This window comes from Chenopodium album, chromosome 27, assembly GCF_948465745.1.
Source record: "Chenopodium album chromosome 27, dcCheAlbu1.1, whole genome shotgun sequence".
Lineage (NCBI taxonomy): Eukaryota > Viridiplantae > Streptophyta > Magnoliopsida > Caryophyllales > Amaranthaceae > Chenopodium > Chenopodium album.
The window spans coordinates 18,856,107-18,879,778 of NC_137860.1; the positions used below are offsets into that span (position 1 = coordinate 18,856,107).

The 23,672-nt window shown below is 35.8% G+C and overlaps 1 long non-coding RNA gene across 1 annotated transcript; it reads left to right on the forward strand.

Annotated features, from left to right (window-relative positions):
• Positions 1-21,502: 21,502 nt before the first annotated feature.
• Positions 21,503-22,520, forward strand: LOC145621601 (uncharacterized). The gene is made up of 3 exons (XR_014108452.1): positions 21,503-21,567; positions 21,668-21,877; positions 22,458-22,520. It is a non-coding gene; the product is annotated as an uncharacterized LOC145621601 (long non-coding RNA).
• Positions 22,521-23,672: the final 1,152 nt, after the last annotated feature.

The window sequence follows — 23,672 nt, forward strand, 5'->3', positions numbered from 1 at the left end:
GTTAATTATTAAACCTTACTTGTTACTGTATTAGTGTAGTAGGTTAAAATCCGTACGATAGCTCAAGTGGTTAGAGCTCCCCTCCCGGTTTCAAGAGATCTTGAGATCGATTCTCATCACCTGCCCTTGTGGCTCTCTAAACACCAAAAAAAAAAAAAAAAAAAAATAATCCGTACGATGCACGGTTTATATAAAACCTATTTTTAATTTGTACATTTTAAAAATAAATCACTACTGTACATGAATATAAATAAGAATTACGTACATTTTGTAATTTTAAAATTTTTATTTTCATCAAAATTATGATATAATGATTAACATTGTCTAATACATAGTTCAATGTAGGAGGTCATAAATTAGTGTCCTATTCACAATTATTTAAATTTCCAACGATAAACTGATAGGTTTTAGTTGTAATGTAGATTGTAAAAGCTTCTTATATTTAAATTTCAAAAATGTAAATATGATAGCAAGAAAAAAAAAAGAGATGACATCATCATTGCATTTAGTCGGGAAAGTTTATTGAGAGAGCAACACGTGTGCAATGATGACATCATCAACTTCTGTTTTAGTAATAGTTAATAGATTACAGTACATGACAATTTTAGTCATTAACTAGGTTAAAATTCTATGTTGTAAAGTATTTTTGACAATAATATTACAACTTATAAATTATATACGTAGTAAAAGATATGCAGAAATATTTCATTCGAGAATATATGGAATATGACTATCAAATTGGAAAAAAAAAAATATATCATAAGATATTGATAGTTTACCGGAGAAAAAAAAAGAGCGATAAAAGCATGAAAATTTTTCACAAGTTAATTACAAGTGTCATGGGTTTTTCGCTTTTAGTATAAGTTAATAAATAGATAGATATTTGGAGTACAATTAGTAAGTGTATTTTTCTTATTTTATATAAGCACAGCACCCGTGCGATGCACGGCTTACAAATCTTATTACTTATATTCATTTCACAAAATCTTAAGATAAAACGATTTAATGAGTAATAATGAACTTACTTATATAGATATCTTAATCATGGAGATTGTCCTAATGGAGTTTCGTTATGCATAGAGAAATGCAAACAAGGGGCAAGGGTGTAATTACACGTAAATGCATATTATGAATTTAAGTAGTACCATTGGGTGGTTAATATTACCATTGGATGATCAAAGAGTACCATTGAACATTCAGTGGTACAATATATGTTTGTAATGGTACTATATATATATTCAGTGGTACTAACTATAGGTAGGGTGAACATGGTCTGGTTTGGTGCGGTTTGAGTCTAAACCAAACCAAACCGCAAAATACGGTATGGTCAATTTTCCAAACCAAACCAAACCATATTAGTATTGAAATCAAACCAAACCAAACTGTAACAATGCGGTTTGGTGCGGTTTGGTTTGCGGTTTAATTATGATGAGACGACATTTTTTCCTAAAAAATTGTCAAATATTAATAAATTTATAATAAAGTTTAAATAATTAGCCCAAAGGGATTAAATTTTACTACAAAGTTTTAATAAAAATAACAACCAACTAATCAAGTTCTAAGTGCTAACACAATAAGAGCAATATGAGTTATATGACCTATTGAATTTTAAGTATTGATATTAGAGAATGAGTATAGAGTATAGTAGTATACTGACCATATAGTCTTCTAATGATTTTTTTTTTTTTGTTTTTTTTAATTTTTTTTTATAATATATAATAACTATTTTAATTTAATTAAAAATTATATAAATATTAAAATGTGGTTTACTGGTTTACGGTTAGGTTTGGTTTATAATTTTCGAAAAACCAAACCGTACCGCAAACCATATTTCCCAAAAATCGAAACCAAACCATATTTTTCCAAACCGTAAACCAAACCAAACCCCTAAAATGCGGTTTAGGTTTGGTATGGTTTGGTTACGGTCCAGACCATACTGTGTACAACCCTAACTATAGGTAGAAATAGTATCACTAAATAGACAATGATATTATATTTATAAGTTTTCAGTGGTACATTTAAAAATGGTTCCACTTACCTATCTCTCTCCTCCTTTCTCTCTCTTTCATGTACTTTTTAATATTTTTATATTTGTTATGCATTTGCAAATGCATAGCAAAACTACATTAGTACTTCCTCCTTAATCATACATTTTTAACCTCTTAAAATAATGATATACTACTTTAAAGACAACTTTTTTATTCTTAAATTAAATATAAAGTTTTTAAATATAATTCAATTAACTCAATCAATGAACTGATAATCAATCCCTACATTAAGTCAGTTTTTTTTTCTTCTCATTTCTACTTGAGTCACTGGCCTCCTCATTGTAAAAATGAATAAACTCTGTCCACTAACTCAATAAAATACAAGGTTTTTTTGTGTGATTGACACAGCTGACACACGCCAAAACACTAGTAACCCCTGACTGAGTAACCCCAAATCGACTAAGTGACCCTTAACCGACCGAGTAATCCCTAACCAAGTAATCTCGGCCACACTGCACGGTGTACCCAGCCACATATGAAACTTTGTGACTCAATATATGCTTGGAAAAATATTTTCTATTATAAAATCTACATGATCATTGTATTAATATTGTATTTCGTATATCACAAATAATGTCATATATTTTTTCTCTATGGCCTCTAAAACACTTGAAATTTAACATGTAACTTCTAAAAAAAGGATTTTTAATATTCACATATAGTATGAATATAGTCACATCTTGTTATAGACCTTTGATGTGTTTATCACAATTTTTGTATGCGGCCTGTTGTACCAGGCGACAAGGCTGGGTGGCGGGGTTGGTCTACCGCCGGCGGTAGGTGGGTGGCTGGTGGTATTAGGGGTTTTTTTTCTGACTTTTTTTATTTATTATTTGTTAAGTTTTTTTTTATTAAATGTTTTTTCTTTTTTTTTTAATAAATTAAATTATTAGATAATGGGACCCACTAACGGCAAAGTTGACAGGATGCTAACGGAGGTACTGATATCTATAATTTAGTCATTTTTGAGGTACCAATTTAAAATAAATTTTAGATGGGTACTAAAATTCAATTACCCCCACTTTCGAGGTACCAAAATCCAAATCTTCCTTATTATTATTATTATAAAAATATATATAAAAAAAACCTACGTCATGCGGTAGAGACGGCTTGCGTGCTCAACACCTTTTGGGTTGCTTGAGTGGTGCTGCAGTTGCTATTTCAGGTGAGATGGTGAACTCTATTACGCAGGTTGTTAATCTCTTTCTCGCTGGGAAATGTCATGTTGAGTTAGGAGAATATATTGCTAATGCTCATCTCACGCTTCTTGTTAAGCCTGGTTGTGGTATTCGGCCTATTGTTGTGGATACCGTTTGGAGGCGTCTGATTTCAAAGGTTGGGGCTGCTTTAATTGGTCAACGTCTGGGAAGCTATTTAGGAAGACTTCAGTTTCGTGTTGGGGTGCCGGCGGGTGGTTAGGCTATTCTTCATGTTGTTAATCGTTTGGTTGAGGCTCGTGGCCGGTAGTGATGTTGGCCTTTCTATGTTGCTGGTGGATTTCCAGAATGCATTTAATTTGATTGACAGTTTGGCTTTATTGCGTGAGGTTTGTCTCCGTTGTCCAGCTCTCTCGCGATGGGTTAAATTCTGTTACTCTACTCCAGCCAGGTTGTTTTACGGGGAGCATACCTTATGGTTATGTCAGGGGGTGCAGAAGGGTGATCCTCTAGGCTCTTTGTTTTTTGCTTTGGTTCTTCATCCGTTGGTGTGCCAAATCAAGGATTCTTTTGATTTATGTTTGCAGGCTTGGTATTTAGATTACGACACTATTATTGGTGATACCTTAGTGGTAGGAAAGGTTTTGAAGTTGATTTTGGCGGAGGGACCTCGTCTTGGCCTCCATGTCAATGTTGAGAAAACGGAAGTTTTCTAGCCCTCGGAGGACCCTCGTAGCCATCTCATGGGTGTCTTTCCTCCAGATATTGGTCGTCCTGTGCATAGCGTTAAGTTGCTGGGTGGTCCTACAGTGCAGATTCCCCTTTTTGTGGTGAGCTTGTTATGCAGAGAGTGTAGAAAACCATTGTGCTAATGGATGCTGTTGTTAATTATGCTCGATGATCCCCGATGTGAGGTTTTACTTCTTCGTGTGTGTACTGGGCTTTCAAAACTGTACTTTGCTATGCGCACTTGTCCTCCTCATCTTTTTGAAGCGGCACATATTTCTTTTTTTTTTTTTTTATGTGGGCCTTCGGGCTTCTTTGGAGCTGGTTTTGGTGATTGGCAATGGCGACTTGCCACCTTACCTTTTGCTTACGGTGGTTGGTGGACTTGTCTATTCAGCGGGTGATGTTCGACACTATGCTTTCCTTGCGTTGGTCTGTAGTCTTCTGGTCTTCAAGCTACGCTTTTTCACAATTCTGGTATTGTTGATCTAGGACCGGCTTTCGATGGTGCTCTTAGTCTTTTTAATAAGACTGTGGATACTGTCCTTATGAGCAACCATAGTGAGATCGATGCTCCCAAACTCATGAAAAAATTGGCAGATATATATTTCACGAAGGTCACTGCATCTGCAGATTCCACTTTTTCCTTATCTTCACGTCAGGTTGCCTTATGCAAGTCCCAGCAGGGGGATCACACTTCGGCCTAGTTGCGAGCGGTCCCAATATTTGGTTTGGGTCAGACTATGAATGGTAAGACTTACCGTTTTGTTCTTTGTTACCGGTTGGGTGTTCTTGTGCTCTCTATTTCGACTTCGTGCTCTGCTTACTCGAGGGTTTTGATGAGGATAATTATGGGGATCATGCATTGTCTTGTGCTAGGATGGTAGGTATTAAACATCGGCACAACGTTGTTCGTGATACCCTTGTTGATATTTGTTTTCAATCTGGGATTTCTGCTAGTTTCCATAAAAAGGGAGTTGGCATGGAAGGTCACAAGAGAAAAGCAATTCTTCTTTTTCGCCCATTTAGTCTTCCCCTCGGTTAGGAGGTTAATGTTGGGTTGACTAAATTGAACGATGAGGCTCTTCGACCAGCAAAAGTGTTGCTTTATTTCTTGGATAGAGGTCTTGATGTATGTGTTGACTTGACGGGGTCTTCACCTTTAACACAATCGGGGTTGTCTGACTTCGTTCCTGGTGGTGTTGTGTCGGCGGCGGCTCAGCGGAAGCGGGATAAGTATGGGGCGCATTGCAGGGCTATTGGCTATGGTTTTCTTCCTTTCTCCTTTTCTTCGATGGGGGAATTAGTGAAGGATGCTATTGCGTTGTTGAAACGGGTCTAGGTGTTTGCTAAGACTCGGGATATTGGTGCTTATTATTATTATTATTATTATTATTTTTTTTTTCTAATAACAATAATAACAACAACAACAAAAGTCATACAACCTACAATAAATTAGTGGGAAGCCAAGATACAATCTGGGCCCCCACTCCTCTAGCTATTGCAAATCCTACCCTAGTGAAGATATGAGCTGCAACACGAGCTCCAATGTCTTGCGCCATCGAGAACCTCTGAATCCGCTTCAGTAACGCAACAGCCTCCTTCTCTAATTCCCCAAGCGAAGAAAAGGAGAAGGGAATGAAACCATATTCAATCGCCTGACATCGAGCTATATACTTAACCCGCTTCCGATTAGCAGCATCAGCCACAACCCGCCTAAGAATAAAGTCAGATAGCCCTGACTGTGTCAAAGGAGAAGACCCTGTCAAATCAACACAGACATCGCGACCACGATCCCATAAATAAAGTAACATATTCGTAGGTCTGAGGGCCTCGTCGTTCCCTCCAGCCAACCCAATGCCAACCTCTTTTCTCGCAGAAATCCCAAAATTATAGCAAACATCAACAAGGGTATCCCGAACAACATTATGCCGATGTTTAATACCCACAATACCAGCACAAGACACCGCGTGATCACTGAAAATATCTCCAGTAAAAACCATCGAACAAGCAGAGCACGACGTCGAGATAGAGAACAATGGAGCACCCAACCGATAGGACAACACACAGCGATAAGTCTTGGCGTTCATCGTCTGACCCAACCCCGAAATGGGAACCGTCCGAAGCCAAGCAGAGGTGTGATCACCCTGATGTGATTTCCATAATGCTGATTGTCGAGGAGTTAAAGAATAAGCATATTCTGCAGAAGCGGTAACCTTTGTGAAATACATATCTGCCAATTTCTTCATGAGTTTAGGGGCAGCGACCTCACTAGGATTACTCAAAATGTTAGACTCCACTGTTCCATTAAACTGACTCAACGCATCCTCAAAGGCTCGTCCAAGACTAACAATGTCAGCATGCCGAAGAAGTTTTGTCTGCAACCCAGCAGAATGCAACCGAGAAGCAAGAAAAGCATAGTGACAAATATCACCTGCAGAATAAACACCAAGCCCTCCAAACGCAAATGGTAAGGTGGCAAGCCGCCACTGTTAATCACCAAACCCAGGCCCCGAAGCGATAACAATACGCTCCAAGGAAGGTCGAAGAGCTCCACCAAAAGTGCGCTGAGCCACCTTAAAATACTAGGACGACAAGTACGTAATGCAAAGTAGAGTTTTGAAACTCCAGTACATGCCCTAAGTAAAAAAAGTTCACACTGAGGATCATCTAGCATAGCGACCTTATCCATAAGGGCAATGGTCTTGGTCACCCTCTGCATCACAGACTCACCACTAAAACCAGAATCGGAACTAGCAGGACCTCCAAGCAACCTAATACCACGCAAAGGTCGAGCAATATTAGGTGGAAAGACACCCACCAGCTTGCTTCGAGGGTCTTCTGTAGGCCAGAAAACTTCAGTTTTTTCCACGTTAAGACATAACCCAGTACGAGGTCCTTCCTCCATAATCAACTGCAGAACTTGCCCCACCACCAAAGTGTCACCAATAATCGTGCCGTCATCTAAATACCAAGCCTGAAGACATAAATCAAAAGTCTCTCTGATTTTACACACCAGGGGTTGTAAAACCAAAGAAAAAATCAAAGGATCAAGGGGATCACCCTGCTGCACCCCTTGAGACAACCATAAGGTTTGGTCCCCATTGTACAACTTGGCTGGATTAGAATAGCAGAATTCAACCCATCGCGAAATGCCCGGACAACGGCGACGTACCTCATGTAACATGACAGAACGATCAACCAGATAGAGGGCATTTTGAAAATCCACCAACAACATAGATAGACCAACATCATAACCACAGTCCTCAATCAACCGATTCACCGTATGAAGAATTGCCTCACCACCTGAAGAAACCTTAACACCAAATTAAAGGCCATCAAAGTAACTCCCTAAAGACTGACCAACCATAACAGCACCCACCTTCGAAATGAGACGCTGCCAAACCTTACCCACAGCAATAGGACGGATACCACCACCGGGCTTGACAAGTGGCGTAAGAGGAGCACTAGCAATGTACTCTCCTAATTCCATAGGACATCTTTCAGCTAGAAAGAGATTAACCACCCCGATAATAGAGTCAACCAACTCATGTGAGACTGCCACAACTGCACCACTTAAGCAATCCATAAGATGTTGAGCACGCAAACCATCCCTACCACATGATGTCCCACGAGGGAAACTCTTAATCCGATCCAAAAAAACAGCAGAAGTTGTAACGAGATGAAGGTGATCAATAGGTATATCAGGCAAGGATGGAGCTGGAGATGATGGGTGCTTTGACAGTAAATCCGCAAGAGTGGCGTCATTATAAGGAGCAACGCCTAAAGAAGAAAGAACCCGAACTGCAGCAGTGTAATGGCCATCCCAAATCTACATACGACACTGCTTAATATTCTGCTCTTCCAAATCAATGTCCTCATCATCAACCGCTAACAAAGTAGGAGAATCCTCTACCAAAATTTCCCTCACAACCTGCAAATTACCGCCCGCTACACTCTAAGAACAAATAGCACGGGAGATACTCTCTTCCTGATGCCGATGTCTTACCGAAGACCGAGACTCACGACTATTCCGCGGGCGAAAGATTTTAAGGATGCAAAGAGGTAACACCAACAAAGAGACCCAATTAGAAATGTCATCAGGCTTAGAGATCACCTTATCAAGAGCGCCTTTCACAACCCGAGAAAACCCAAACGACACTTGGGAGGGATAGACTTAACAGTGCGAAACCTCTTAGAGAATAAACAATTAAGGAGAGCCACATCAAAACCACTGTTATGATCTCGCACCTCACCATCCACATGACCAACTCGAGCAGGAGAAGAAGGAGCTTGCGGCTTGGTGAAATTATGAAGCACAAAACGAACAATACCATCTCCTTCATCAGGGGGTGACACATCCTCATCATTCCTATCATGACGATACTTAAAACGTACCGTGTGCGTTTTATAGCAAACTCCACATAACCAAATCCCCATACGCCTAAAAGTAACTTCTACCTCATTATAAATAGCCAAATTAGAAGTAAGAGAATGTCGGGTGATATCTCGCGCACCGATACAACAATGACGATCACTAAGATGCCTGATTAGAGAACGTCCAGTAAGGCTATTTCCACTCCCATCTTGACAACCACTCCCGACATAGGCTGCAAATAACCTCCCAAGAGACACTTGGAAACTGCCACTTAAACCCCTATAAAGCTGCCTAAAAACTGCACCCAAAACACACTAAAAACACCACCAAGACGCACCAAAACAACTGGCCAAAAATTGACTAGAAAAACTAGTCCACAACCAGACTTAAACCAGAGCCAAAACGCCTAAAAATTGACCTGAAATACGCCGGAAAATGCACCAGAAACAGACCATAAACTGAACCCAAAAGCAATCAAAACTGCACCCGAAACTGCCACAAAAAACAGCCTAAAACTCGAGCAGTACTAACCTGAATTATGCCTCAAAAATGAATAGAATTTTGCCAGAAAATCAGCCTGAAAACAGCCCGAAAACAACCCTCAAAACTGACCCAAAAGCTGCCTGAAATATGCACTAAAAATGCTCCAAAAACGCACCCATAAACACGATTGAAAACAGAGCAGAAACAACCTGAATATTGCCTCAAATTAGACCAGAATGTTGCCTTAAAACCAGCCTGAAACCAGCCCGTAAACAGCCCTCAACACAGACCCAAAAGCCGCCTGAACATTATTCCAAAAACGCACCCAAAATCACGACTAAAAACAGAGTAGACCACGCTTGAAACCACGACGAAAGTCACACTTGATACCGCCCCGAAAAAGCCTACAAATTGTCTGCAACCTGACCAGCGAAAGAGGAGGGAAGCTGCTGCCGGAAAAACGCTGAAAATGGTCGCGCAACCTCTCAGAAAAATGCCCCGAAACTGCCTGAATTTCGACGGAAAATTGCGTAGTTGTTGCCTGCCAATAACCTAGAAAACGCCCTTCGCCTTAGACCTAACACTTTGCCGGAGAAGAAGCCTAAAACTACCCAACCCTAATCGCCCAAACCGAATAATAATACTAATAATAATAATAATAATAATAATAATAATTATTATTATTATTATTATTATTATTGTTATTATTGTTATTAAAATTATTATTATTGTTATTAATACTATTATTATATGTAATCATTTGATTTTTTTATTGCACATACAAGTATATAATAGTGAAAAAAAAATTATATGTACACAGAATAAGAGAAGTAAAAAAAAATGCATATCTGTAGGCGTCGTTTGAAGCACGCCTTTGTTAAGCATGGTGTGAATATGTTTGGAACTCATAGGAAGTGGGAATTGACATTATGATTAGGGACAACTATTAGGGACAAGGAAAGTAGGGAGCCACCTGTAACACCCCCAAATTACTCTCTAATATTAACAACAATAATCCAACTTTAGGGAGTAACATGGAAGTATTACCGCCACGTGATTACGTAAGGCTTAACAGAGTTTTGCAGCGGAAAATAGTACTTAACTTTCATTAATGATAATAATAGTAGTAATAATAGTTTGATACACTTTCAAAGTAACTACACTACTAATGTTATGTTTATTAAGTTAAACTAGGGGATCATCCCCCATCGTTCCCAATGCAGCACATAGTTCACGTTGTCTGATCGCCATCACCTATCTACTCATCAAAATGATGAGTAGGGCCAAGCCAAAACAAAACAAATACGTATTAGCCAAAATGCTAAGTCCATACAAATGCTAGTCATGTGAAATCAATTCAATTAATTAAACATGCTTTCGAAGAGATTTAACTTTAATAAATCGTAATTTATCCAAACCATTCATGAATAGAGATCCATGTATAAAAACTTGTCAAAAGAACCAATTTCCGAAACAACCAACTTTCCAAAGATAATTCTGAATAGGATGGATCAATCCTCATTTTCGTAAATCATTTTACCACCTAAGTGTGCACACCCCCCAAGCTAGTAACTCCTTACATAGTGCTATCAAGGGGAAAGACTAGGTCATACATAGTCCATAGTCTTCAATTTTATCTCCACATAGTGGGAGTCGTAAAAATCCAATATATATCTTTGATAAATCAACCTTTCAATTCCCATGTATGGGATTTCAACAACATTTGCTCTTTAAAATGAATTTGAAGTCAAGTATGTGCATAAACAACTTTTAGAACATTGAAATTATTTCCAAAGATCAAACAGTAAAATATTTCACAATATTCATTTCATAAACATTCATAAATCCTTGTTCAACATTCAAACATATTTCATCATTCAAAACACAAAACACATTTGTATAAAATCACTTATTTAAAGATCTAGCCACGAGTACGTACCTTGATCTTTTGCAACAAACACAAATTTCTTAATCTCAAACTTGCAATTCCCCCTACAAGGAACCAATAATCCTAAATCAAAAACTCTTCAACCCATGAACATTAAACCATTAAATAGCGACCCTAGACTAGTTGTGCATGAACAATTATATTGACTCTTTACAACTATTCACCTAGATTTACTACCATGAATTATCTCCTAAATAAACATTATATGGAGTAATAAAATCAAATATAAAACCTTATAATAATAAATTGAAAATAAATATTAGTTTTAGAATACTAACCGCAAAACAACTTAAAGTAGAAAGGTTCACGTTGAAAAGGAGGAGTCAGATCTTGCAGAGGCCATATCTCATAGTATATATATAACTCCGAATTGGGTGATTCTTGAGCCTAACCTCAAGGATTTTTCGAGAAGAACAACTTTGCAGTCTCAAATATCAAAATGCTAAAAATGAACAGAAGTGGCTGAAAAATGGCCTGGAACATATACGGGATGAAGAAGTACGAAAATGGGAGAAAGAGAGAAGAAAGAAGGATGGAGCTTTGAGGGCAAGAGACTTTTGACTTAAAATGGCTGAACTTTGGATCCTATTTATAGAGTTTGAGAGCCCTATTGACATCATGCATGATGTCAACAACTTGGGGGTCAATGAAGTTTATGAGGTCATGTTATTAACATCATGTATGATGTCATCAACAACTTGGAGGCCAAGTATTCAAGTTTGTAAGAGAAGTTTGTGACTTTGGTCATGCTTTAGGAGTAAGAAATGGACTTGGGTCCTTTGACTTGGAGCAAAGAAATACTCAAAGTAAAAATATGATTTTTGAGTATTACATTTCCGGCTTAACTCATACGTATAAAATATTTTATAAATGTAATTATTATTTCCGTAAAATTATATATTGATAAGTTAAATAATGCTATTGTATTATCTAAATACATATTTATATTTTAAAAATAATTTGGAAGGAAATCGAACATTATTAAATTAATAAATTTGATTAATATAATAAAACGGGTTTAAAATATGGGTATTACACCACCAACAAGTTTTTAAGGAACTTGTAAACTGTTCACGGATCATAAAAGGCAACCGCGATTAAGGGACAACGATAGACAACAACGATTAACCCGTGAAGGTTACACCCCATTCATAATCCATGAGATTACTAACTCCATGTGGTTCAGAACCACGAAAGGAGGATCGGGGATAATGGTACGAAATGAGTCATCGAGTCACATTCTCCCGTATTGGCATCTACTCGATTCTTATAGGGAAAAGAAATCCTGCGATCTCAAAGACATGCAAACAAAGATTCAAACTGCTCCAAACTAATAGTTATACTAAATTGGTTGAATATTAATGCAACATATAATTCAAAAATATTAGTGACCACTTGATTAAATAACAAGATTAAAAAGGAATATCCAAATTATCTTATTAGGCGTTTCAATTACATATTCCCTTTAACATGCAATATTGATCATAAATAATAATAGAATAAATAATAATATTGGAAGCAATTCAAAATAATAGTGTTAGTCAAATCAAATAATAATCCTAATCATGATACTAGCAATATAAAATAAAATAAGAGTAATTAAATTAATTAATTACTCACATTGTGCGCGTTCCTTTAAAATTGCTACATCATGAATAAATTGTTAGTAACTTCAATAAAAACATAAATTAAATTGAATTAAATTAAAAGTAGAGTTAATTTGGTCTAAACACTCAGTTAATTATAACTTTCAAGCCTTGGTTTAAGTATAGAACTTCGGGTATTGTATGAACTCCTTGGCCGTGCTTAAGGAAAGAATGATGTAGCTAGGAATATGGGTTTAAGGCTTAGGATATGAGAGAGAGAGAGAAGAGAATGATTTTTGGTGCAGAAGAGAGAATTATTTGGTGACCCGAATTGCAGAAATGAGGGGGTATTTATAGGGAAAATGAGTAGTGGGAACACACGGAACCCTAAAAAGATAAAAACCCTAAAAATAACGCCGCAACACGAAAAAATGCGCTGTCACGGCAAAGGTTGCCGTGACACGGCAAGGATTCCCGTGACGCGGGGTACTTTGGTGTGACGCGGGACAGAAACAGATCACCGGAGGATAAAACGCATTAGGGTTAACGAGGAGAAAACACGAGAAATTCCCGTGACAGGGAACATGTACCGTGTCACGGGCACAACACACCGTTACGCGGCAGTGTCCACCGTGGCACGGTATAGTACACCGTGTCACGGTAAAAAGGTGCGTGAGAAAAAGCACCGTGTCACGGTATGTGTATCGTGACACGGTAATGATTGCCGTGACACGGTACCAGCTGCCGTGCGACGTCAGATATTGCCGCGACGCGGTAATTTTGTTATTGCTCGACAATTCCAGTTTTTTACGCGTTTTTAAAATTACGATAACTTTTGATCCGTAACTCGGAATAAGGCATATAATATATTATTGGAAATATTATCAAGTCTACTTTCCAACCTAATTGGAATTATATAAAAATCATTGAAGATTTTAAGATATGGCCGTTTTAGTAGAAGGGTGTCGGTTTTGGGCCGAGTTTAGTGTTTGGCTCATATTTTCTTCGTTTTAAATCGAAATTGGGCTGATGATATATTGTTGGAAATCTTATTTCATGTCCTATCCAACAAAATAATAATTGGATTAAAATCATAAGTCCAAAAAATCAGTTTCTCTCGGTATTGCGACGTGGAGACGAAAAGAGGAAAACATGTTATGGCATAGGGAAATGAGCTAGGAAATGGATTGGTTTATGAAATGTATTGAATGAAACTTGGATTTAAGCACTCCAAATATTAAATACTCAAACTGACCAATAATGGCGGTGAAAGGTTGTTCATCATCGGGTTTTGTTTTGGGGAGACATTTTTAGATGTCTACAATCGATCGGAGAAGTTGAACGAAATTGTTGTGTCGTTGTATGTAGTAGTCTCCAAATCTGAGGTGGGCTTGATTATTTCAGATCTCAAGGTTCGTCTTTTACCTCCACCGACAACACCATCACCTTCCTCTTTTGTCTTTCACCTCCACCTCCATAGTCCACCGACAACAAACACCAACACCATCTTCTTCCTCTTTCGTCTAAATCGTCTCCATCGACGACAACCACCATCATCGGCGGAGAACATAGGCGGCCGCCAAAATCAAATTAAAAACCCTATAAGAAAGGGTAAAATTTATGGCATGGTCAACCCAAAGGGTAAGGGTGACCATACTCCATTGAGGCTTCGCCGCAAAAGCTCAAATTCCTCCAATGAATGGTGGCTTTTCTGCCGGAATTTAACGAAAAACCCTAAAGAAAAATTTGAATTTAAGGGTCTGTTTAATCCCTTATGGATAGGTGTTAGACGCTTTTGAGCTTTCCCTCCTCCATTGAAGCTCTTACATACGAAGTCTGCATCACCGCTGCAAACGGCACCACTTTGGGTTGTCCAAGTTCTCCGAGTAGAGATAGACCTCTGATGTAGGTAACTCTCAAGGGGGTAAAAATTACAAGTTAAAACACTTAACCTCCCGTCAAATTGAGACTTAACCAAATTACCCCCATGAGAAACGCTCCTTGTTTCTCAAGAAGAGAAACTGGGAATTACCCCTTCTCTACTCTCCTTCTCCTCTCTTTAGACGCCTCTTCTTCTCATCCGATCTTTTATTTATGGTGATGGGTTTAAAACAAATTGATGGTTTTTAAGGTCAAATTCGATCATGAAAATGCTAGATCTAGCGTTTTCATGGTCGAATTTGGCCTTATTAAACCAAGTTTGAGGGAATTTCGGAGCTTCTTGATTTTTAATGTAAGTGTTTTAATGTTTTAATTTTTGTTTTTGATTTTTTTATTTAATTTTTGGATGGTTTTAAGTTGGCGGGTTTGATTGTCGGTTCGGTGGTGGTGTTACGTGTTGAAGGATTTAGGTGGGTGGGTTGGTGTGTGGGTTTGGTTAGCAGGTTTGGGTGTTTAGGTTGGTAGATCTGGGTTTGGTGGGGTTTGGTGAATGTTCAGTCAGTGTTTGGGTTACGTGGGTATGGGTTTGGGTTCGGTGGTGGTGGTCTTCCGTGTCGAGGGTCATTAGGTGGGTGAGTTTGAGTGTGGGTTTGGTCAGGGTTGGGTGTTTAGGTGGGTAGATCTGGGTTTGGTAGGGTTTGGTGTGGGTTCGGTCAGGGTTTTGGGGTGGTTTAGGGTTGGGGAAGGTTTCGGTCGGGGTTTGGGGAGGGTTTCAGTCAGGGTATGGGTAACGTGGTGGTGGTCTGATGTGATAGTGGCGGTGGTTAGGAGTAGTGGAGGTGGTGATACGCCTCGTGGTGTGACGTGTTTTTTTTTTTTTTTATTTTCTTAAGACATTTCCGACTAAAATTCCGTTGGAAATTTTCCAGGAATTTTTTATCCGTTGGAAATTTACGACGGATTTTGCCGTGCTAGAATATGTTATAACGACGGAATTTCCATCGGAAAAGGTCAATTTTCTTACCTACCCGTTTTCGATAACCACTTCCGACGGAAACGAATTTTTCGATGGAATTTAGGGTGTTTTTGACGAAATTTTTCCGTCGAAAATGGCCTGTTTTCTAGTAGTGGCTCTTCCAACCGCAACATTCAAAAAGCTAGTTATTGTATAGGATTGCGTCGTCTTAAAGATCTTCAGTGATATAATAATGAGGGGGAGTAATTGCGTGCTGCACTCTTTTTCCCTTATCCATGGTTTTTCTCACAGGGTTTTACCTAGAAAGGTTTTTAATGAGGCAGCATATAAGCGCATTAAATCTCTCTTAGAAAATGGGCATCCAAGGGAGCCATAGTGTTACAAAATAATAGTGTATGTCCATTATAGCCTTTAACTCCCTCTTTAATATGACTATCTTAAGTATCTTTGTAAGCCCCATATGCCATTAGCACACATTGCAACCCCCACATGAATGGACTCTTTATTCTCCATGTAGGTTACATTATTGTTTAGATCATGTATATATATACAGATGGTCTATTGAAATGAATGATGAATACATGGTCTATCACAATTACCATCTGCATATCTCTCTGATATTCTCCCTTATTTTATAACAATCTCAAACTTTTTATAAAGATTAAATAAATTATTTTAAACATAGAGATAATAATTAACTAAGGGAGATAATAGTTAACTAAGTTTAAATTAAATTAAACTAGAGCAAATACCAATAATTACAATTAAGATGTAAATTTTTTTTTGTAAGAACATAATCGTCTCAACTTTATGCATAAAAGTTTAGTTACTGTTAAAAAGAATAAATATATAAATTAATATTTTAGGGATATAATCGTCTTAACACTATTTATAAGTACTCGTATTTAGCCATAAATTTACTACTTATGTTAACTTTTAGTTGCAACTTTGAAATACTTTACACAAACTTTTAAATAAAACGGATGTTCAGTAAATAACAGAACATCCGTTATAAAGTGACAATAAAATATACAAAAGTTACACTAAAACGCACAAAAGTTACTCAACATATATAAGAGTTATTTATTTTTCATTGATAAATTTGATAAAAGTGACACTAAATTTGACAAAAGTGACACTAAATTTGACAAAAGTGCACCCGATGCACAGTAAATTACTGAAAAACGGGTGTATACAAAAGTTTTCCAATATTTTATATCTTACAAATAATACCCAAAATTGCAACTAAAAGTCAGGCCCGACCTTTAATCGGTGCAGCCTACGCAACATCTCAGGGCCAATATTGCTTGGGCCTCAAAATCATACAATATATAAAATTTGTTGTAGAAAACAACTTAGTATGAGTGTTGTGACTCAGTGGTAAATGAGCAGGGCTTAGTAATAGTAGGTGCAAGGTTGGACTCCTGCTTTTGAAAGATTATAACAATATTTTAATACTTTTATCCCTATTTTAACCTCTCAACTCATTTTCATTTTAAAAAACATTTTTCCATTCTCTCTTTCCCCTTACAATAATCTATATATATATATATATATATATATATATATATATATATAGAAATGGGATCATATGAGACCACATCCCTTATGTGAGAACCCTATTATATGTGAGAACTAATTATAACCGTTGGATCAATTACATCCAACGGCCACAATTAAATCCCGGTCAAACAAAACTCCTGCATTTTTTCCCTCTTCTCCTTCTTCTTTCACGCGGTATTTTCTCTCTCCTCACAATTTCTCTATTTTCTACTCTCTTTCTCTCTGCTATTTTCTTTGATTTTTCATCACTACTCCTTCAATCTTCATCAATTCTTTGTCAAGGTGAGTTTATTGTTTATATTTTCGTGTTTTTCAATTAATTTTAGGTCACATTCACTTACATTTGTTGATTTTCGTTTTGATTTTTGTTTGATTTTCGCTGATTTCAGCTCACATTGTTTATCAATTTGTGTCGATAATGTTTTACTTTGTTTTTTCATTGATTTTAGTTTTATTTTCGTTTTTTGAGTAGTTATTAAATTGATTTGCTTATTTTCGTTATTGTCCAGTTTTTTCGTTTTTTTGGTAACCTAGAAATCACTGATAATTTGTGCTATTATGTTGATTTTAGCTTGATTTTAGGTGTTTAATTATTTTGTGTATTTTAATTTGATTTTTGTTTACTTTAGTTCCCAATTATGTTTTATTTTCTGGTTTTATCTTATTTTTTTGTTTGATTATAGCTTTATTTGAGTATTTATTAGTTGATTTTAGTTTTAATTTTGCTTCATATGAGTAATTATCTTACCTTTTCTTTGTTTTTTTTGGAAACCTAGAAGTAATTGCTATGGATTCTGCAAATGTTCCTCAAGAAAATACAATGTATGTGTTTCTGCTCATTTTATTTTTATTATTTGAGTTATTATTATTTTTGTTGTTGTTGTAGATTAGTTGATGAGTTGTATTACTTGTATGGGAGTTCTTGTAGATTAGTTGATGAGTTGTATTACTTGTATGGGAGTTCTTGTAGATTAGTAGATATCAGTGAGAAAGAATTTGAGTTTAAAAACAAGTTCTCTAACTTCTTCACAACTTTGAAAGTAGTTGATAACTTGTTCATTTTATGTTTTGTTGTTCATTTTAGCACTAAGTATTTGCTCATTTGACAAATGAGCAATTAACTATTTGCTCATTTGAGAAATGAGCAATTAACTATTTGCTCATTTGAGAAATGAGCATTTAAGTTTTTGTTCATTTTGTTAAATTAGTAGCTAAGTATTTGCTCATTTGACATCAAGGATACCTATTTTGTTGAGCAGGACATCTGTTGAGACAGATTTTGCTGTTAATGTTGGTGAGCAAGATGCAGCAGGGGCAGGACAATTAAGAGTTATTGGTGGTGACCAAGATGCAGCAGGGGCAGCACAGTTAAGAGTTGGTGGTGACCAAGATGCAGCAGGGGCATCACAGTTAGGAGTTGTTGGTGGTGACGAAGATGCACCAGGGCCAGCACAATTAGGAGTTGTTGGTCGTTCTACACAGCCACAATATAAAGGAATGAGTTTCAAGACAAGATCTTCTAATGACAAAGGAAAAATGGTTTTAAAGGACACATTAAAGAAAGAAAAACAAATGATTAATGTAGTGGAGATGAAATCCAGCAATGAATTGCAAGGTTTGAAGTCAGGCAATGAAGTGGAAGGTTTGAAGTCTCACATTCATGGGACATTGCATAGTCGGATGTCACCCTCATCCATTGTTCAAGTTATGGAATCAGTTTTAGTTTCACAAAATCAGTTGAAAGCAGTTAGAGATATAGGATTTGGGTCGATGGAGTTTTTGAAGGTGACCCAACTGCCTTTGCGGTTGGGTTTATGGTTGGTGCAGCACTTTGATGCTAAGACGTGCTCATTAAATATTCCTGATTCTGATCCTTTCCGTATTACTGAAGACCATGTGCATGAAGTTCTTGGGTTGCCAATAGGGGGCATAGAGATTGATAAAAATAATTTTTCCAGAAATAAAAAAGTCATTCAGCAATGGAAAAAGCAATTCCAAAGCAACTCACTCTCTATCAAAATAGGGGAGCTTAAAGAGTTTTTGAAGGAGCATAAGTCAGCTGGTGCTATGTTCAAACGGAAATTTGTAGTTCTTTGTGTGTCTACACTGATGGATGGTAGTCTTCTTATTTTTATTATGCTCATTTTACTTTCAATTTGCTCATTTTCAATTTAGTTTGCTCATTTCTATTTTATTTTTCTCACTTAAATTTCTATCTGCTCATTTCTCTTTTGTTTTGCTCATTTTTTTGTCAGGGAAACAAAACATGAATATTAATTCTGATATTCTTACATTTCTTTCTGATGTTGATAAAATCAAGGACTTGAATTGGTCAAAGTATATCCTTGATTCTCTCGTGAAGGGCAAGCTTTTATGGGAAGAACGTCCAACTCGTTCTTTTCCTGGGTCTTTATTGTTTCTTATGGTATTACTTTAATTTTTGTTTATTTTTAATGTAGTATTTCTTACTTATTTTTTATTTTTAATTACTAATTTTTCTTTTCTTACTTGTTTGTAGTTATTATATGTTGATCAATTTGTACTTGAGGAAGTTCGAGCTGCACGTGAAATTCCAATCTTGAAAGGGTGGACAACAGCTATGCTGTCAACACGTGAGAAATTGGAACTCTTTAAAGGGAGGCTTGGAAATATTCGTGCTAAAAAGCTTGATGCTGGTTCTTTTAGCATGATACAGCCTAAAATGGTGTTTAACTATAATTTTCTGTTTTATTCTTTTCCTTTTTATCCTACTTTTTTTAACTTTTTTGTTTTTTATTTAGGAAAAATTCATTCCTTTTGAAGTGGAAACTCAAGTAATTGCCAATAAGGTAACCATATATACTGTAATATTCTATGTTCTTTTTGGAAATGACCAACTAAATTTTTGCTCATTTGTCTAATGAGTAAGCAATTACTTGCTCATATTTGAAATGAGCAAATAATTTTTTGCTCATTTGACAGATGAGCAAATTATGCAATTGGTTATGTGTTATAAGTAAGATTGGTTTATATTTGTTAAGATATTTGCTTTCAAACTTGTTCTAACTTTCTTTTTTTGTTTGTTTGTCTTTAGGAACAATCTGATCCAATTCGTACAAAAAATGAAGAAAGTGAACAAGATCCAAAGAAGGTATTTATATGAGTTTTCTGGAAACCAATATTAATTTTTTGTTCATTTGTCAAATGAGCAAAAACTTCAATGCTCATATAAATTTCAATTTGCTCATTTTTATATGACTTTGCTCATTCCATATCCACTTTGCTCATTTCATTTCCACTTTGCTCATTTCATATTTACTCTTCTCATTTATATTTATCTTATTTATGTATTTTTTTATTTTTATTTTTTTTTACAGAAATGCCTTATGGAGCTTGCAACAGCATCTACAAACCTGGTCTTGGCATACATGCATTTCAGTCAAAAACATGAAACTGCCATCAAGTATTTTCCAAACAACGAGAAGATACAAAAGTTGAAGGAAGATGCCATGGGCATTTGTGATGAGTATAAGATGAGCTCCAAAACTTTGACTGAAGATAATACTCTTTCATTTAGCCAAGATGAAGGGTATTGGCAAGATCCAGCAGTAATTGAAGCTTGGGATAGGTTTTCTGAGATTTCAAGCAACAAAAAGCATGCTGAATCTTCAATCAATGCAATGGTTGTTCATCCAAATGAATCGGAACCCATTGATGTTACTAAGATTGCTTCTGAAAGTGTTCAGATAGCAAGTTGTATCCCAGATGTTGGATGTTCAGATAGGGCTGCTGAAAATGTGTTCAAAAAAATTGGAGATTCAAGTTTCAAATCTGCTTCAGGGCGTTCACTTGCCAAAGAATCTGGAACTCCTACATTCAGTTTAGGAGTCTTTTCTCAAGAAACTGATTCTCCCCCTAGCAATGCGCCTACTGAACCTGTAGTTGCTTCTTTCAGTGCACAAGTTGGTGCTTCTGTTGCTGATGCTTCTCAAGCTGTTGGTGATGCTCTGATTGCTAATCCTCAAGATCTCATTTCTGATGCTCAAGAAGCTTTAATTGTGCATAAGAGAAAAGGTGATACTGAAAAGAAGAGTTCTATTCCAAAGAAACGCAAACCTCAGCCATCAGTGCTTCTTAGATCACCTTTTAAGTCCCGCATTATGATAATTTACAATCCATTATCACCAGTTCAGATGAGTGTCTTGAAGGCAATGTTTGCTGATGATAAAAATCGTGTGTAAGTATTTTTTTATATATAGAATTTATTATCTTGTACATTAACTTCCATTTGTTTTAGACATACTAACTTTCTTTATTCTTTTTATGCAGTGAACCAGTATTTAATGGAGAGAATGGTCTTGAAATTTTGAGAGTACATCTTGAGAATCTTTATAATAAATATAAAGTTGATACAGAGATCATTAATGCTTGGTGTAGCATTCTGAATTATAATGAGCAGTTTAGAGATCCAAATTCTCCTGCTCGTTTCTTTTTTGACCTTAGTGCTACCGTAAGTTCAAATTCTTTCATTTATTTTGTTTTATTGAATTATTTTGTTTTTTTGTTGTAATTAATTTTTTTTTCTTTAACATGTAGGACTGTCTTATTCACTATGAGATAGATTCTGTTGCCCATCGGAATAAGATGTTTTTTGAGGTTGCTGAGAATTTGTACATAAAATCACTTATACCACACAAGGATATTCAACTTTTTTTCTTCCCAGTTTATGAAGAAGATCATTACTATTTGGTATGTTTTAACACTACCACACTAAATGGTAATATCGAGCTTTTTGATTATAACGAAGATGCTGGAGATCATAAACAGCTTTTAAAACATTTGGTATGGCTTAAAAGTTAATCTTTATTCACATTATGTTTGTTTCTTTTACTTGAATGATCAGATTTTATTATGTTTGCTTATTTGATGTTTTAATTTTTAGAGAACTGCTTTTTCAAACTTTATTCAATGTGAAGGAAATGTACAGAGTTCTATTTTGGCAAATGATATCAAGCGGATGGAAATTTCTGTGATTAATGGTTCATGGAAGTCTTCGGATAAAAATCATTTGCATTGTGGAGTTGCAGTGATGAGACTCATGGAAACATACATGGGTTGTGCAAAGTGGGATCCTGGTTTGAAGAAAAATAATGTAAGTTTTTTAGATTAGTCTCATTAATAATAAGATGTTTTGGTCTATTTGCTTACTTTAAAGAAATGTTTGCTCATTTCACAAATGAGCAACTAATTCTTTGCTCATTTGAGAAATGAGCAATTAACTTTTTGATTATTTGCTAAATGAGCAAGAAATTATTTGCTCATTTGACAAATGAGCAAGGATTTACTTGTTCATTTCATAAATGAACAAAGAAATGTTTGCTCATTTCACAAATGAGCAACTAATTCTTTGCTCATTTAAGAAATGAGCAATTAACTTTTTGATTATTTGCTAAATGAGCAAGAAATTACTTGCTCATTTATCAAATGAGCAAAGAAATGTTTGCTCATTTGACAAATGAGCAAGGATTTACTTGTTCATTTCATAAATGAGCAAGGATTCCTATCAAATGTTTACTTTAATTTTGAGGTCTATGGTCCATTAATCTAGCAATACCGTAGGCCATTGCCTTACAAGTTACAACTGCAACTTGTGGTGTTACTTTTACATGTTTGCTCATGTTATTGAAATCTCCTTAATTGTATAGGGTTTGATTATGTTATTTGTTTTGCAGCTGATAATCTTGACTAAACTTCGTGAAAAGTACACCCTGGGAATAATTACAAGTGAAGTGAACACTATTCAATCTGTTAAAGAAATTGCTCAGAAGAAGAAAAAGCAAAGTAAAGTTTCTGTTGCTGACAAAGAAGAAAATGCTGAAAAAGAAAAGCCTGAAGAAGAAAAAGTTCAAGGAAGAAAGAGCAAAAGACTGAAGAAAGCTAAATGTTAGGGAATTAAATAGTTAGTAGTGATGATTTGTCTTTTTTGGTTTAGGGAATTGGGTAAATTAAGATTTTATCTACTTTTAAGTAGTCTTTGAATGATGTAAAACTGATTTATAAACAGATTTTCTCAATAGAAGCCTACCCTTTTTTACTATAGTAATGATTATATTTGAATTAAAATTCAATTTTTTATTTGTTTTTACTTCACATACCTTGTTATATACATCCAGTGTTCATTTGAAATATTCGTTCATTTGTTAAATGAGCAAACAATGAGCAAACAGATGTTTGCTCATTAAATGATAGATCAATGAATTCTTGCTCATTTGATAAATGTTCAAAGAATTTCTTGCTCATTTGATAAATGAATAAAGAAATGTTTGCTCACTTCACAAATGAGCAACTATTTTTGCTCATTTAAGAAATGAGCTTTTACCTTTTTTGATTATTTGCTAAGTGAGCAAGGAATTACTTGCTCATTTGATGATTAAGAAAAGATATGTTTGCTCATTTGACCCAAGGAGAGCTGATTTTGGACTGGGAGATGAAACAAGAGTGCAATTGTTCCAAGTTCATATAATAGCTAATTTGCTCACTTGCCAAATGAGCAAATAATTATTTGCTCATTTGACAAAATGAGTAGTTAACTATTTGCTCATTTGATTAATGAGCAAGGAATTATTGCTCATTTTAGAAATGTTCAAAGAATTTCTTGCTCATTTGATAAATGAATAAAGAAATGTTTGCTCATTTCACAAATGAGCAACTATTTTTTCTCATTTAAGAAATGAGCTTTTACCTTTTTTGATTATTTGCTAAGTGAGCAAGGAATTACTTGCTCATTTGATGATTGAGAAAAGATATGTTTGCTCATTTGACCCAAGGAGAGTTGATTTTGGACTGGGAGATGAAACAAGAGTGTAATTGTTCCAAGTTCATATAATAGCTAATTTGCTCACTTACCAAATGAGCAAATAATTATTTGCTCATTTGATTAATGAGCA